This window comes from Somniosus microcephalus, unplaced genomic scaffold, assembly GCF_052327205.1.
Source record: "Somniosus microcephalus isolate GS21.2 unplaced genomic scaffold, FLI_Smic_1.0 unresolved_chr1, whole genome shotgun sequence".
NCBI classification, from domain to species: domain Eukaryota; kingdom Metazoa; phylum Chordata; class Chondrichthyes; order Squaliformes; family Somniosidae; genus Somniosus; species Somniosus microcephalus.
In genome coordinates, this window is record NW_028225179.1 from 57552910 (window position 1) to 57568348 (window position 15439).

The 15439-nt window shown below is 46.7% G+C and overlaps 1 pseudogene; it reads left to right on the forward strand.

The window, feature by feature from the left end:
- Positions 1-10406: 10406 nt before the first annotated feature.
- LOC147095336 (putative G protein-coupled receptor 139) overlaps positions 10407-15439 on the forward strand; it is a 59865-nt pseudogene continuing 54832 nt past the window's right edge.

Here is a 15439-nt window from a genome sequence, read left to right on the forward strand (position 1 = left end):
CTTCTTTCTCTTCACATATCTATAAAAGCTTTTACAATCAGTTTTTATGTTCCCTGAAAGCTTACTCTCATATTCTATTTTCCCTTTCTTAATTAATCCCTTTGTCCTCCTTTGTTGATTCCTAAACTGCTCCCAATCATCAGGTTTACTGCTTTTTCTGGCCAATTTATATGTCCTCACCTTGGATCTTATGCTATCCCTAATTTCCCTTGCTAGACAATGTTGAGTCGCCTTTTTTGTTTTATATTTATACCAAACTGGGATAAACAATTCAGTAGTTCATCCATGCGTTCTTTGAATGTTTGCCATTGCCTATCCACCATCAACCCTTTGAGTGACATTCCCCAATCAATCCTACCCAACTCGCACCTCAGACCATCATAGATTCCTTTATATATATTTAGGACCCTAGTCTCTGATTCGACTACATCATTCTCCATTTTAATGGAAAATTTGATCATATTATGATCGCTCCATCCCAAGAGGCCTCGTGCAACAAGATTGATAATTAATCCTTTCTCGTTACATAATACCCAGTCTAAGATGGCCTGATGACATATTGATCTAGGCAACCATCCCTTAAACACTCCAGGAATTCGTCCTCCACAGAATTGTTATAAATTTGGTTAGTCCAATCTATATGTAGATTAAAGTCACCCATGATGACTGCTGTGCCCTTATTGCACGCTTCTCTAATTTAGCTTTTAATGCTGGGCCAGTTTATTGGTGCCGGCTTGGTATCTGACTTCTGGGCCACTTTATTGGTGCTTTTTTAATTTGTGACTCCTGGGCCCGGTGCTAGTTTAGATTCAGACTCTGGGCCAGTTTAACGCTGGTGGTTTAGTTGCTGACTCCTGGGCCACCTTATTATTGCTGGCTTCGTTTCTGACTCCTGGGCCAATTTATTTTTCCTGGATTGTTTCTGACTCCTCGGTCAGTTTATTGCCGCTGGGCCAGTTTATCAGTGCTGATTTAGATTCTGACTCCTGGACCAGTTTAACGTCGCTGGTTTAGTTTCTGACTCCTGGGCCAGTTTATCGGTGCAGGTTTAGTTTCTGACTCCTGTGTCAGTTTATCGTTGGTGGTTTAATTTCTGACTTCTGGGCTAGTTTATCGGTGCAGGTTCAGTTTCTGACTGCTGGGACAGTTTATTGGTGCTGGTTTAGTTTCTGTAGCCTGGGACAGTTTATTGGTGCTGGTTTAGTTTCTGACTGCTGGGCCAGTTTATCGGTGCTGGTTTAGTTCCTGACTCCTGGGCCAGTTTATTAGTGCTGGATAGTTTATGACTCCTGTGCCAGTTTATTGTGCTTGTTTGGTTTCTGACTCCTGGGCCAGTTTATTGGTGCTGGTTTAATTTCCTACTCATGGGTCAGATTACTCGTGTCAATTTATTTTCTCACTCCTGGGCCAGTTTATTGGCGCTGGGCCAGTTTCTAACTCCTGGGTCAGTTTATTGGTGATGGTTTAGTTTCTGACTCCTGGCCCAGTTTATCGGTGCTGGTTAATTTCTGAATCCTGTGCCCGTTTATCAGAGCTGATTTAGATTCTGACTCCTGGACCAGTTTAACATCGCTGGTTTAGTTTCTGACTCCTGGGCCAGTTTATCAGTGCTGGTTTAGTTTCTGACTTCTGGGCCAGTTTATGGGTGCAGGTTTAGTTTCAGACTCCTGTCAGTTTATCGTTGCTGGTATAATTTCTGACTTCTGGGCTAGTTTATCGGTACAGGTTCAGTTTCTGACTGCTGGGACAGTTTATTGGTGCTGGTATAGTTTCTGACTCCTGGGACAGTTTATTGGTGCTGGTTTAGTTTCTGACTGCTGGGCCAGTTTATCGGTGATGGTTTAGTTTCTGACTCCTGAGTCAGTTTTTTGCCGCTAGGCCAGTTTATTGGTGCTGATTTCGTTTCTGACTGCTGGGCCAGGTTATCGGTGCTGGTTTAGTTTCTGACTCCTGGGCCAGTTTATTGGTGCTGGATAGTTTATGACTCCTGGGCCAATTTATTGTGCTTGTTTGGTTTCTGACTCCTGGGCCAATTTATTGGTGCTGGTTTAATTTCCCACTCCTGGGTCAGATTACTCGTGTCAGTTTATTTTCTCACTCCTGGGCCAGTTTATTGGCGCTGGGCCAGTTTCTGACTCCTGGGTCAGTTTAATGGTGATGGTTTAATTTCTGACTCCTGGCCCAGTTTATCGGTGCTGGTTAATTCCTGAATCCTGGGCCTGTTTATCGGAGTTGATTTTGATTCTGACTCCTGGGGCAGTTTACCAGTGCAGATTTAGTTGCTGACTCCTGGGCCAGTTGATCGGTTTTGGATTGGTTTCTGACTCCTGGGTCAGTTTATTGCCGCTAGGCCAGTTTATTGGCGCTGATTTAGTTTCTGACTGCTGGGCCAGTTTATTGGTGCTGGTTTAGTTTCTGACTCCTGGGCCAGTTTATTGGTGCTAGATAGTTTTTGACTCCTGGGCCAGTTTATTGTGCTTCTTTGGTTTCTGACTCCTGGGCCAGTTTATTGGTGCTGGTTTGATTTCCTACTCCTGGGTCAGATTACTCATGTCAGTTTATTTTCTCACTCCTGGGCCAGTTTATTGGCGCTGGGCCAGTTTCTGACTCCTGGGTCAGTTTATTGGTGCTGGTTTGATTTCCTACTCCTGGGTCAGATTACTCGTGTCAGTTTATTTTCTCACTCCTGGGCCAGTTTATTGGCGCTGGGCCAGTTTCTGACTCCTGGGTCAGTTTATTGGTGCTGGTTTAGTTTCTGACTCCTTGGTCAGTTTATCGGTGCTGGTTAATTTCTGAATCCTGGGCCCATGTATCAGAGCTGATTTTGATTCTGACTGCTGGGGCAGTTTACCAGTGCAGGTTTAGTTGCTGACTCCTGGGCCAGTTGATCGGTTTTGGATTGGTTTCTGACTCCTGGGTCAGTTTATTGCTGCTAGGCCAGTTTATTGGTGCTGATTTAGTTTCTGACTGCTGGGCCAGTTTATCAGTGCTGGTTTATTTCTTACTCCTGGGCCAGTTTATTGGTGCTGGATAGTTTCTGACTCCTGTGCCAGTTTATCGTTGCTGGTTTAGTGTTGGACAGGTGGACCAGTTTATTGTTGCCGGTTTCGTAGCTGTCTTCTGGGCCACTTTATTGGTGCTTTTTTTATTTGTGACTCCTCGGCCGGTATATCGGTGCTAGTTTAGATTCTGACTCCTGGGCCAGTTTATTGGTGCTAATTTAGATTCTGACTACTGGGCCAGTTTAGTGGTGCTTGTTTAGTTTCTGACTCCTCGGCCGGTTTATTGGTGCTTGTTTAGTTTCTGACTCCTGGGCCAGTTTTCTGGTGCTTGTTTACTTTCTGACTCCTGGGCCAGTTTATTGGTACATGTTTAGTTTCTGACTGCTGGGCCAGTTTATTGGTGCTTGTTTAGTTTCTGACTCCTGGGACAGTTTATTGGTGCTGGTTTATTTTCTGACTCCTGGGACAGTATATAGTTGCTGGGCCAGGTTACCAGTGCTGGTTTAGCTCCTGACTGCTGGGTCAGTTTAATGATGCTCCTTTAATATCTGTTTCCTGGGTCAGTTTATTGGTGCTGGTTTAATTTATAGATGTTCAGCCAGTTTATCGATGTGGTGTCAGTTTATTGCTGTTGGTTTATTTTATAGATCTTCGGTCAGTTTATAGATATTCCATCAGTTTATAGACGGGAGGTCAGTTTATTACTGCTGGTTTAGTTTATATATGTTCGGTCAGTTTATTGCTGCTGGGTCAGTTTATTACTGCTGGTTTAGTTTATATATGTTCATTCAGTTTATTGCTGCTGGGTCAGTTTATTACTGCTGGTTATTTTATATATGTTCGGTCAGTTTATTGCTGCTGGGTCAGTTTATTGCTGCTGGTTTAGTTTATTACTGCTGGTTTAGTTTATATATGTTCAGTCAGTTTATTGCTGCTGGGTCAGTTTATTACTGCTGGTTTGGTTTATATATGTTCAGTCAGTTTATTGCTGTTGGGTCTGTTTATTACTGCTGGTTTAATTTGTATATGTTCAGTCAGTTTATCGATGCTGGGTCTGTTTATTACTGCTGGTTTAGTTTATATATGTTCGGTCAGTTTATCGATGCTGGGCCAGTTTATTACTGCTGGTTTAGTTTATATATGTTCAGTCAATTTATTGCTGCAGGTTCAGTTTATTACTGCTGGTTTAGTTTATATATGTTCAGTCAGTTTATCGATGCTGGGTCTGTTTATTACTGCTGGTTTATTTTATATATGTTCGGTCAGTTTATCGATGCTGGGTCTGTTTATTACTGCTGGTTTATTTTATATATGTTCGGTCAGTTTATCGATGCTGGGTCTGTTTATTACTGCTGGTTTAGTTTATATATGGTCGGTCATGTTGTATCCGTGTGTTAATGAAGACCCGGAAAGCAGCAGTTGATTTAACAGGTGTTTACTGAACAAAGTCTGGAGGTGAACTAACTATACAAGACGCTATACAGGCTTATATACCCGAGTGGTCACTACCGGTACTACAGTACACAGGGGCTTCAAAGAAACATAGTTCCTCTTAAAGATACATACACCACAATTCCTACCCTTTTAGATAAATAGTACATAATATTTTAAGTAATCATTATTTAACATTTATACAAGAACAATAATCTACACATTTGCTGAAGTTAAACAATTACAAATTCAGTCTCTCTGGAGGCTTCCTGACTCGGTCCGGATAAAGCCTCGGTAGTGTAGTAGGTTTCGGTGGTGCAGTAGGTTCTTTTGGCAAGGTCGATTCGGCTTGAATGCCAGTGTCGGGTTCATCTGGTTCCAGTATCACCGGATCGGCGGTAGATACTATGGGTATCTCTGCTTCATCGTTAGGCGTATAGAGTTGTGGTGTAGGTTGTCCCTTTTCGGATGACTCTATGATCTGGTCAGCATGGCGCCTTATTATGCTTTCTGCAATGTCCACGGTATACATCAGCGGACCTAGTCATGTGCAAATAGTTCCAGGCTGCCATTTCTCGGTACGGTAGTCCCGGGCCAAATCTTGTTGACCTATCTGGAAGGTTCTAGTTGGCCTTTCATTCATGCATTGAAATTGCCGGTTCTCTACGTCCCTTCTGATGTTTGGCTTGATCAAATCCAGCTGGCATCTTAGTCTTCGATTGAAAAACATCATGGCGGGGGTTTGGTTTGTAACCACATGTGTTGCATTCCTGTACGCAAACAAGAAGTTATCTACCTTATGTTGTAGTTTAAGTCTTCATTACCCATGGCCTTTATGGCCTTCTTGAAGGTCTGGACAAACCTTTCAGCTAATCCATTGGTGGCGGGATGGTATGGGGCAGATGTGTAGTGCTTAAACCCATTGTTTTTTAAGAACTTCCTGAATTCTTCGGATACAAATTGCAGTCCATTATCAGAACAGATCTGTTCAGGCAGCCCATTCCTGGTGAATATGGTCCTTAATACTGTGATGGTTTTTTCCGCGGTGGTGGAGGACATCTTTATTACCTCCGGCCACTTGGAGTGTGCATCAACCGCGATTAAGAACATTGTGTCCATAAATGGACCAGCAAAGTCGATATGTACCCTTTGCCAGGGAGATGAGGGCCACTCCCATGGATGTAGAGGAGCTTGTGGTGGGGCGTTTTGGACCTTCTGCTATCCTAGACAGCTCTTGGTCATACCGTGGTGTACCGTAGAGATCGGTGCTGTGTCCTTTGCTGTTTGTAGATTACATTAATGATTTAGATATGAATGTAGGAGCTATGATCAGTAAGTTCGCAGATGACACGATAATTGGTGGAGTGGTAAATAGCGAGGAGGGAAGACTAAGGCTACAGCACGACATAGACGGGTTGGTCAGATGGGCACAACAGTGGCAAATTGAATTTAACCCTGAAAAGAGTGAGGTGATGCATTTTGGGAGGACTAACAAGGCAAGGGAATACACAATGAATGGTAGGACCCTAGGAAGGACAGAGCACCAGAGGGACCTGGGTGTGCATGTGCATAGATCCCTGAAGGCAGCAGGACAGGCATATATGTTGGTTGAAAAGGCATATGAGATTCTTGCCTTCATTGGCCGAGGCATAAAATATAAGAGCAGGGAGGTTATGATGGAGCTGTAGAAAATGCTAGTTAGGTCATAGCTGGAATGCTGTGTGCAGTTCTGGTCGCCACACTATAAGAAGGGTGTGATTTAACTGGAGAGGGTGCAGAGGATATTCCTTAGGATATTACCTGGGCTGGATCGCTTCAGCTATGAAGAGAGACTGGACAAGCTGGGGATGTTTTCCTTAGAGCAAAGAAGGCTGAGGGAGGACCTGATTGCGGTGTATAAAATTATGAGAAGAATAGATAGGGTAGATAGAAAGGAACTTTTCCCCTTAGTAGAGGGGTCAATAACCAGGGGTAATAGTTTCAAGGTAAGGGGCAGGAAGTTTAGAGAGGATTTAAGGAAAAAACTATTTCACCCAGAGCGTGGTTGGAATCTGAAACTCACTGCCTGAAAGGGTGGTAAAGGCAGGTACCCTCACAACATTCAAGAAGCATTTATTTGAGCACTTGAAACGACATAATATACAAGGCTACGGACCAAGTGCTGGAAATTGGAATTTGCATATATAGGGCTTTATGGCCGGCACAGGCACGAGGGGCACAAGTGTCTCTTACTGTGCTGTAAAACTCTATTACTAGAAATTCAGTATAGCCACGTTTGGGGCGCTACAGCCAGGCGGTCGCTAAATTTTGCGCCCGGCGCAACTTAGCGCCACCTTCGCCGATATTCAGTTGCATTGCCCCAAGAGGTTGCTGCTGAGATAAAGCAGGCGATGCACGGATATCATTAGGTGCTAAGCCGGCGGCCTGGGGCACTACCCCCGAGGGCGGGCACATCGCAGGTGCAGCGAGTTGCTGATTGAAGGCACACACTCTGGTGCCGGTCAGCTCTTAAAGGGGGAGGGTGGAATTGTTTGGCTGCTGTGCCCTGCACACTGCAGCCCTGAAGCAAGGCCTGACCACTGCTGCTTGAACTGTTCAACGCCCAGGCAATGGAGTAGGCCAGCGAGAGAGCGCAGCGCTTCATTGAGGGTGACCTGAGGGTGCTGGTTGGTGCAGTGGAGTGCAGGTGCCATGTTCTGTTCCCTGAAGGTGGCAGGAGGCCGCTGCCCAGCGACTATCGGAAAGCCTGGAGGGAGGTGTCAAACAGGGTGACCTCCAACAGCATGATTGCCAGGACTCCTGTCCAATGCCGAAAAAATTTCAACAACCTCACTCAGGCTGTCAGGGTGAGTACCCTTTCCAGTGTCCTCCTCATCCCTGCATGTGCACCTCAATTAATGGGCAAAGGGACCTGAAAGCCCTAATGCCCAGCCCTCATCCAGCAGCTATGGGACTGTCATGAAAATCACTTGCACATTCAGGACTTTTCGTACTGTCAGGGCTATTCCACCATGGGATGCAGTGCAGGCAAGATGAGGGCTTCACACTGTCAGGGCTATTCCACCATGGGAGGCAGTGCAGGCAAGATCAGGGCTTCTCACTGTACTTAGAGGCCGTCCTTTCTCTTGCAGGGCAAGCTGGCACACAACCAAAGGCAGCAGTGACAGACCGGGGGAGGGCGTCCTGACCTCAAACAGCTCAGCGACCTGGAGCAGCGTGTGGAGCGCATTATGTCAGGCCAGCTGATTGGCCCCGTCTCCAGTGGAGATGCCGACCCTGTTGTGGGCCCCAATGGTAAGGGCTTCACCTTTTTGACCTCTCTCTTTCCACTTGTGCATCACACCAGCATCCTTTGCCGCTGTCAGCCCAATGCAGTGCACAGCAGCACTCATGCCTCCCTCGCTGCCGTGCTGTCCTCACTCTGAAGCAACTCTTGTGCCTCCCTGCTTTCAGATGGTGACTCGGCAGGTGAGGAGGCGGGCTCTCAAGCTGGCACTGTCTCGGACTCAGAACTGGAGGAGGAGGAAGAGGAGGCTGGCCCATCAGAGCCATCCTCAGCCAAGGCAGCCCATGGCCATGATGGGGATACGTCTTCCCTGGAGGGGAGCAGGTGGAAGGGTCGGAGGAGAGTGAAGCTCTGGGGCCCAGCGGGCTGCAGCAACGTGGGAGGGGTGGGGAAACTCGGCGGCCTTCTCCCCGGAGGGTGAGTGTGGCCTCCAGTCATGCTACGGTGAGTGCAGAGGAGGTGCGGCTCCTTGCAGAAATGGGTGCCCAGGCTGAGCGCAGGCACACTGAGCTCATGGCTGCATTGGCAAGGATGCCTGACTCCATAGAGTCACTGGCAAGGAGTGTACAGGAATTCGGGACAGCACAGGCCAGGAGTCTCCAGGAATTCCCGGAGCACAGGCAGCTTCCAGCCAAGTGCTCAGTCGTGCCTTGCATTCACTGGCTGGTCTCATGCAGACACAGACCAGGGCCACACGGGCACTAACTGCTGCCACCCTCGCTGGATCGGCCAGGCATCACCGGGGCAGTCGCTGCGCCGCAGCAGCCCAGCAGTCTGTGCTTCAGCAGATTGCTGTGCATGCTGCAGTGCTGGCCCGTGTGAGTGCCAGTGAATCAGCTGACCAGGGAGTGCCTGTGCTCTCTCAGGTTGGCAGCATTCCTGCAGCCAACACTGTCACTCCTCCACTGCAGCACGGAGCGGGGTCATCAGCCTGGTGCACAAAGGATAGTCTTTGTCCCCGAGAAGCCATCCTCGTGGGTGAGGCTGGGCCTCGAAAATGTATGCCACAGAAGTCTGGCGCAGGATGAAGGCATCGTGGCTGCTGCCTGGAAAGCGGCATTGACAGCTAGTATGAGGTACCTGTGGTCGCACACCAACTGCACGTTGAGCGGATGGTTGCCCTTCTGGTTGGGGTAATCCTCAGCATTTTCCTGAGTTACCCACAAAGCCACATGCATGCAGTCAATGGCACCCTGCACCATTGGGAAGTCTGCTAATGCTGCAAAGCCCATTGCACACTCTTGCTGCCTGTCGAGGGTCATGGGGAAGGAGATGAACTGATGTCTCTTTCTGAAAAAGGAATTGGTCACCTGCCGGATGCAGTAATGTACCTCAAACTGGGAGATGTTGGAGATGTCCCCAGTAGCGGATTGGAAGGAACTGGTGGCATAGAAGTTGAGAGCCACCATCACCTTCACTGCCACCGACAGAGACGTCCTGCTCCTCAGCTGTGGCTGCAGATCTCTCTGAAGCAGCTGGCAGATCTCCATGACAAACTCCCTTCTGAATCGCAGGCAGTATACCCTGGGTGGGTAAGGCCTCCTGTGCCGACGCCAGTTGGCCCTTCTCTGTCTGGCCATGACTGGCACTCTGTCATGGCGTCTCTGAGCTCTCTGAATGCAATCCAGTAAGCCAACGTTTGCACCCATTACAGACCCCATTAGATGTTTCGAATTAATGCTATGGCACTGAAAGTTAATTACAAGTGCAAAGCTCTGGCCTGAAGCCAGAAGTACCGGTGCGAGTGTTGATTCAAACCAGAAAGCTCTCTCCCTTTGTCTCTCTCCAAATATCAGTGTCTCACAAAGAGGGAGTGGAGCAAAATGGCTGACATTTATACTGCAGGCGGAGTCCCCTTTAATTAGCACCCCCCGTGCCCTGCAGCGACTGGGAACCGTTCCACTTTACCTGTCGCTGGGGGCGTCAGATGCATGATAGGCCAGCACCTCTGAATTTCTGGGTTGGGGCGCACAAAGGGCATTGCACCATGAAATGACGTCAGGATCTGCACGTGCAGCTGAGCGCGCGCAAATGTTTTGCGCCACCGCTAAAGCATTACTAAATTTCGCGAGAGGCACAGATCGCACCGCACCCGGTTGCTAGCCACTTAGCGCCCCACTTCTCTCCCTCTTAAGGCACTAGCGGCTGGCGCAACCAACTGAATTTCTAGGCCTATGACTCTACATCAGCAGCATCTGTAGAGAGAGAAACTGAGTTACCTTTTCAGGTCGATGATTGTTTTTATGTCAGTTAACTGGTTCTGGTATACCTTATAGATACTTGGTCAGTTTATTGGTGCTGGTTTACTTTATAGATGTGCTGTCAGTTTATTGGTTTTGATGAATTTCTCCACCAGTAGAGTTGCTATCAATGCAGATCCAGTCTGTGACGTAACCCATGATTTGGCTGGAGTTTGGTAAATTATATTCTGGATTTAGAAACTTTTAATTTCACATCTGTTGAAATATATGCTGTGATACAGAAAGATTTGCATTGATAAGCGTTAACTGAACCTGTTTGTTCAGTGACTGTGATTAATGTTTGTCTCCATGGACCCTAATTGTGTCTTCGGAGGGTTTCCCTCTTCTATTAATACGGGAATCATTTCAGTTTGTCATTCCACAGTGTCAGTGAAAGCATCACCTCCGGCACTAACAGGGATCAGCGGCTCTACTGAAAGGGAGAGAATGGACAAGAGTTATTCAATGACAATTCAGGTACGATTAATCATCAATGGAATACAGAAGATTTACTATCCCATCCTCGCTGCTGTTGCCGTTTCTGGTAAGTATCTAAATCCAACTATTAATTCTATAAACCATGTTTCACGGTATCATTATTCTTGTCAGTTACTTTCTCTTCTCCTCGCTGCTGTTGCCGTTCCTGGTTAGTCTCGACATCGAGTTATTAATTCTATAAATCATGTTTCACTATATGATTGTTCTCGTCAATTTACGTCAGTTATTACTTTTATTCAGAGAACTTCCTTTGTTCTGGGTGTGATGTTGCTTTTATTTCCCCTGATTTGATTATTACACAGAAGCCCGTTTATTGTTCTGGGTTCAATGAATGGCAAAACCTCACTTTCACCATTTATCCCATCTGATATATTCTTCTTATGATTGAAAGAGTCTTCGATTCTTCAACACAGATTAGAAATCTGAGATCCGAATCTGCAGGGTAAAGATAATGATACCGAGTCTTAGAAACCCGTCTGGACAGATAGATTACAGACAGATGTTGAAATATTTCGCTCTAATTACTCAGAATCCAGCTGCAGCCTTCAGTTCACTTTCCACCATCTCCGACTTCACATCAATGTTTCCTTTTCTAGTTGGGTTGATATTAATACAAGCGTGATTTAGCTTCCAAAAATTAAGTTGATTTTATTCATTGATGTTTCAGTGTTGCCATTTCCAATCATTGCTTTGAAATAATTGATTATTCTGCTGCCTTGCACAGGTGAGGGAATCTCTCTGTCAGTCCAGCACTTAACTTTCTATCATGTCCTTCTCTCCTTTACTGTAAATGTTTCTATCTGATTATAACTGCGGTATTGTGAATTGTGGATCGCTTTGGTATTTTACTGTCTTTACCCCTTTGGAAACCGATCCAATTATCACTGAATGGTGACAAGTATTACATTAGCCCTGTCAGTGTCACTCAGATACTATTGTATCCCATCGGCAATGTTAATGCACGACCTAAAATAATAGTACATTATTATAGAAAGGACTTGTAATCACATTGGAACATCGACTTTTACTTGAACGACAATATATTGGGCTGATGCTTCCGTTACAACAAATAATTAGTTTCCAGTTTCCATTTTCAATAAACAGTCGAATTGATGGATGATTGAGAAAGCAGCATGTTAACAATGATTTCTGATCCTAGTCTATCTTTATCCAGTTTTTACTCTCCTTTCCTGAGCTTGTTGTCCTCTTGCTGGATTCTGGTTCCAAAGAGGTCTGGTGCTCACAGGAGGCATCGCAGGCAAGTTTGGTCCCGTCCACCCTCCCTGTTCACTGCTTCATGCTGCAACATAGCTCCCGCGTTCTGGGGCAGATATTCTTCCACATTCCCTGTTCACTTCTTCATTTTCCAACTCGGCCCGCGGTTTCTGGGCTAGCTATTCACCCACACTCCCTGTTCACTGCTTCATTCTCCAACCTAGCCCCCGGTTTCTGGGGCAGATATTCACCCACACTCCCTGCTCACTGCTTCATTCTCCAACCCAGCTCCCGGTTTCTGGGCTAGTTATTCACCCACACTCCCAGTTCACTGCTTCATTCTGCAACCCAGCTCCCGGTATCTGGGCTAGATATTCACCCACACTCCCTGTTCACTGCTTCATTCTCCAACCCAGCTCCCGGTTTCTGGGCTAGATATTCGTCCATACTCCCTGTTCGCTGCTTCATTCTCCAACCCAGCTCCCGGTTTCTGGGCTAGATATTCACCCACACTCCCTGTTCGCTGCTTCATTCTCCAACCCAGCTCCCGGTTTCTGGGTTAGATATTCACCCACACTCCATGTTCACTGCTTCATTCTCCAACCCAGCACTCGGTTTCTCGGGCAAATATTCTTCTTGGGCGGTGGCGATTAGCGGGTGGAGTCACAACGTCCACCTGTAATACGCCCATTTTTAAACTGTGGGAGTGGAGTCATGTTAATTTAAGCCAATCATACCCGATATACCCGCCTGCCTCAGACATCATTACACACAATTTCCAATGGAGCAACCGATCAATAACTGACAGCTTAATCCTGGACTGATATCCCTTCATCACTCAGAATCACCGAGCCGAGGTCAAAAAGAGCGATTTGGTCCAATGTTCTCGCCGGAGCCCAGGGTCGCCATGTAATGATCAGGAGCAGGAACCTGGTCTGATTCCCCCACACTAACCCAGCGTCACTGAGTAATGATCAGGAGCAGAAAGCTGGGCTGAATCCCCCACACTAACCCAGGGTCACTGGGTAATGATCAGGAGGAGGAACCTGGGCTGATTCCCCCACACTAACCCAGGGTCACTGGGTAATGATCATGAGCATTAACCTGGGCTGATTCCCATAAAATACCCCAGAGGCAATGAGAAATGATCAGGAGAAGGAGTCTGGGTTGATTGCTCACGCTTACCCAGAGTCACTGAGTACTGATCAGGAGCAGGAGCCTGGTCTGATCTGCCAAACTAACACAGGGTCACTGGGAAAAGTTCAGGAGCATGAACCTGTGCTTATTCACCTACACTAACCTAGAGCCCCTAAATAATGAACATGAGCAGAAAACTGGGTAGATTCCCCACACTATTCCAGCGTCACTTAGTAATGATTAGGAGCAGGAACCTGGGTTGCATCCCCCACACTAACCCAGAGTCACTGGGTAATGATCAGGATCAGGAACCTAGGCTGATTCCTTCACACTAACCAGGGTCACTGGGTAATGATCAGGAGCAGGAACCTGGGCTGATTCCCCCACACTAACCCAGGGTCCCTGGGTAATGATCAGTTGCAGTAACCTGGGCTGATTCCCCCACACTAACCCAGGGTCCCTGGGTAATGATCAGTTGCAGTAACCTGGGCTGATTCCCCCACACTAACCCAGAGTCACTGGGTAATGATCAGTTGCAGTAACCTGGGCTGATTCCCCCACACTAACCCAGGGTCCCTGGGTAATGATCAGTTGCAGTAACCTGGGCTGATTCCCCCACACTAACCCAGAGTAACTGGGTAATGATCAGGAGCAGGAACCTGGGCTGTTTCCCCCATACTAAGACAGGGTCACTGGGTAATAATCAGGAGCAGGAAACTGGGCTGACCCCCCACACTAACCCCGAGTCACTGGGTAATGGTCAGGAGCAGCAACCTAGGCTGATTACCCCACACTAACCCAGGGTCACCGGGTAATGGTTAGGAACAGGAACCTGGGCTGATTACCCCACACTAATCCAGGGTCACTGGGTAATGGTCAGGAACAGGAACCTGGGCTGATTACCTCACAATCACCCAGGGTCACTGGGTAATGATCAGGAGCAGGATCCTGGGCTGATTCCCTCTCACTAACCCAGAGTCACTGGGTAATGATCAGGAGCAGGAACCTGGGCTGATTCCCCCACACTAACCCCGAGTCACTGGGTAATGATCAGGAGCAGGAACCTGGGCTGATTCCCCCACACTAACTCAGTATCACTAAGTAATGATCAGGAGCAGGAACCTGGGCTGATTCCCCCACACTAACTCAGTATCACTAAGTAATGATCAGGAGCAGGAACCTGGGCTGATTCCCTCTCACTAACCCAGGGTCATTGAGCTCAGGTGTACTTCCCCCAACTGAAGCTTAGCTCTTGTGGTCTTTATTATTTGCTGGAGCATGAAATAAACTGTCAGACGAGTAGAAGTCTTTATCTGATGTCTTATATTCTGCTATTCCTCATGTGTAATATCACCCGAAATAGTCATTTTCATTCAATGGTTTAATTGATTGAATGGGAGTCCCTGTTTCCAATCGTTTCAATACATCACTGGATACAATAATACATTACAATTCTCAATAAGCACTCAGTTAATCTGGTAAATTTGCTCCCAGCCTGATGTTTAATTTCCCTGTTTATTTCCCGCCCTTACAGTTAACTTGGTGACGATTGTGATCCTGTCTCGGGGAAAGTGCGGTCTCTCCAAATGTGTCACTCGCTACCTGGTGGCCATGGCAGCGGCGGACCTACTGGTCATTATCCTCGACCTGATATTGAGGCACATTCCGATTATTTATATGTTTCAGTTTCGTTTCATGCGGAAAATCCCCTTGTGTAATATCCACGCCGTCCTGCTTTACGCAGCCACAGACTGTTCTGTCTGGTTCACCGTCACTTTCACCTTTGATCGATTTGTGGCCATTTGTTTCCAGAAGCTAAAAACTAAATATTGTACCGAGAGAACGGCGGCTGTGGTTCTGGGAACAGTGACTGTGAGTAGCTGTTTAAAGAATATTTACTGGTATTATATATTAACAAATCAATATTGGCTTCTGAATGAACCCTGGTTTTGTCGTGTCACTAGGTGGGTTCGCTACACACCGAAGTGGGCAATAGTCGAGCTCTTTCATTATATTCTAACACCGGGGGCCCCATTTGTTCTGATTCTGCTGCTGAATGCTTTAACTGTCAGACACATTTTAATGGCCAGCAGAGCCCGGAGGAGACTCCGGGGTCCCAGCAGTGGGGAGAGTCCCAGAGACCCAGAGATGGAGAGCAGAAGGAAATCCATGATTTTACTGTTTGTTATCTCAGGGAATTTTATATTGTTATGGTCAGTCTTTATGGTGTATTCTATAGGACGCCGGATAAGTGATTTCACGCTAAATTATTCGACTCTATCTTTTAATGTAATGGAAATGGGATACATACTCCAGCTCCTGAGTTGCTGCACAAACACTTTTATTTATGCTGTGACCCAGACAATGTTCAGAGAACAGTTAAAGAATGTGGTTAAATATCCATTTACTCTACTTCTAAAATGTATTAAATGATGAGAAGAATTGAAGTAATCAATACAGCCTCATAATCGGTCCGACCAACTCTCTCCGGGGGCCCAGTAATTTAGGTTGATATTAACACGCTCATTGACTAGCTTTGTACATCATAACCCACGGCCATAGACACTCTGTAAAACAGTCCCACTGACATCAGGATTATTGACACTCTGACAGAGATCACAGGTTAATCT